The sequence below is a fragment of the Vombatus ursinus genome, unplaced genomic scaffold (genome assembly GCF_900497805.2).
Source record: "Vombatus ursinus unplaced genomic scaffold, bare-nosed wombat genome assembly UNPS02010788.1, whole genome shotgun sequence".
NCBI classification, from domain to species: domain Eukaryota; kingdom Metazoa; phylum Chordata; class Mammalia; order Diprotodontia; family Vombatidae; genus Vombatus; species Vombatus ursinus.
In genome coordinates, this window is record NW_020950566.1 from 2,276,512 (window position 1) to 2,278,961 (window position 2,450).

Genomic DNA, 2,450 nt, shown 5'->3' on the forward strand with positions numbered 1-2,450 from the left:
GAAGGCCAGTATAAAGGTGTGGGGCAGAAAGATAGAATGTTTTGGAGACAGAAAGTCAGTTAGCCTCCATTACAACAAGTGGAATGGAGAAAAATGTCCAATGAGGCTTTAAAAATGGTCAGTGCTGGATTGTGAAAGGTTTTAAAAGCTAAACCAAGGAGATTATAATTTTACACTAGAGGTAATAGAAAACCACTGGAGTTTATTGAATAGGGAAGTGTCATTGTCATATCTATGCTTAAGAAAAATTACTTTGACAGCAGAGTGAAGGATAGTCTCAAGTGGGGAGAGACTTGAGGCAGAAAGACCAATTAGGAGACTATAGAAAAACAATTGATAATATGATACTGAACTAAGGTGGTGATAATACAAATAGAAAGAAGGTGTAAGCTACATGAGATACTATATAGATACAAACAGCAAGACTTGACATAGCATTGGCTATGTGGGGTACAAGAAAGTGGAGATTTGAGAATAATGCTGATGTTATGTACCTGGGAGACTAAAAGGATAGTGGTGCCTTTGAGAGAAATAAAGAAGCGTAAAAGAGAGATGGTCCTAGAGGACGGGATAAGGAATTGTCTTTTGGAGATGGTGAGTTCGAGAGATCTCTTAGACATCCAGTTTGAGATGTCCAAAAATCAATTGGTGATGTGGGACTAAAGCTCATGGGAGAAACTAGAGGTGGTTATAAAAATCGTGACTCATCTGCATAGAAATGACAAACACACAGGCGCTAATGAGTTCATCAAGAGGAGAGGAATATATATGGCTAATATGGAATTATATTTTTCTTGAGTTCATATGTATAATGGGTATTGTATTTCTTGCCTTTTCAATGGGAGGGGGGCCATTTCATTCCTGAGTTCAAGTAAAATCACAAGAAGGACATCAGAGAGAACAAGAGGGCTGTCCACTGTCTGCACACTGCTTGTGAACATGCAAAGAACACTCCCTCTTCCAGTACCCAGGGCAGTATTGAAAGTGACTTACTCTGTGAAGGTGTTGACCTTCATTGCCCAGGTACATTTTGAAGAGCTGAATGCTTATTTCTTCCATGGCACACTGGACCCTGTGGAAAATACCTTAAGAGATACCATGCTGAATAAATCACAGATTCATGACATCATCCTGCTGGGTAGTTCCACTCAGATCCCCCAAATCCAGAAGCTTCTGCAAGACTTCTTCAATGGCAAGGAGCTCAACAAGAGTATCACTCCTGATGAGGCTGTTACTTGTGGTGCAGCTGTCCAGGCTCCCATTGTGTTCGGAGATAAATCTGAGAATGTGCAGGACTTGCCGCTGTTGGTTGTCACTCATCTTTCCCTTGGAATTGAAACTGCTGGTGGAGTTATGACAGTTCTGATCAAATGTAGTATCAGAATCACCACAAAGCAGACAGAGACCTTTACCACCTATTCAGGTTTATGAAAGTGAGAAAGCAATGACAAAGGATAACAACCCACTTGGCAGGTTTGAGTTCACAGGAATCCCCACAGCACCAGGGGGTGTTCCTTAGATTGAAGTAACATTTGACATTGATGCTAATGGCATGCTCAATGTTTCTGCTGTGGGTAAGAACACAGGCAAAAAAAAAACAAGATGACAAAGGTTATCTGAGCAAAGAAGATATTGAGCATATGGTCCAAGAGGTTGAGAAATACACGGCTGAGGAGGAGAATCAGAGAGATGAGGTATCTTCCAAGAATCCTCTTGAATCTTATGCTTTCAACATGAAAGCTACCACAGAGGCTGAAAAACCACAAGGCAAAACTGTTGATGAAGACAAATAGAAGGTCCTTGACAAGTGTAATGAAGTAATCAGCTGACTGGATAAGAACCAGACTGCTGAGAAGGAAGAATGTGTGCATCAGCAGAAAGAATTGGAGGCCTGCAACCCCATCATTACTAAGCTGTACCACAGTGCAAGGGCCATGTCAGGAGACATGCCTGGTGGGTTCCCAGGGGGTGGAGTAGCCCTATCTGGTCATGCTTCTTCTGGACCCACCATTGAAGAGGTCAACTAAACACATCAGAAGAAAGAGTATTCCACACAGCTTTCCAAAAGTTGAAGCACTCAAATTTATAGCCAAGGCAGTAGCAGTTTTAAAAGTAACATGTAAACTACTGTGTAAATCTAGGAATTCTGAATACTTGAATGTGTGCAGAGGGAGAGAAGTGAACAACATTGCACTTTCTCAGTACTATGAACAAGTGAAAATGCAATTCTTGTCCTAGAGAATAAAATTTATTTAAAATTGGCAACATAAAAAATTCAAAAGAAATGCCAACTTTAACTCTCATTAGTGAACTGGATAGTGGGTATTCTCCATTTATTAACAGTAACCTAAATATCTACTTAAGCTGTACATACAAATTGCTCATCTATAGTGCTGTATAATTATTACAGTATAACACCCTTAATTTTCATGGATATTAAGGTATTTTGA

General features: G+C 40.1%; 1 pseudogene; it reads left to right on the forward strand.

Annotated features, from left to right (window-relative positions):
- The first annotated feature begins 477 nt into the window (after positions 1 to 477).
- On the forward strand, positions 478 to 2,027 carry LOC114038074 (annotated as a pseudogene).
- The last annotated feature ends 423 nt before the right edge of the window (positions 2,028 to 2,450 follow it).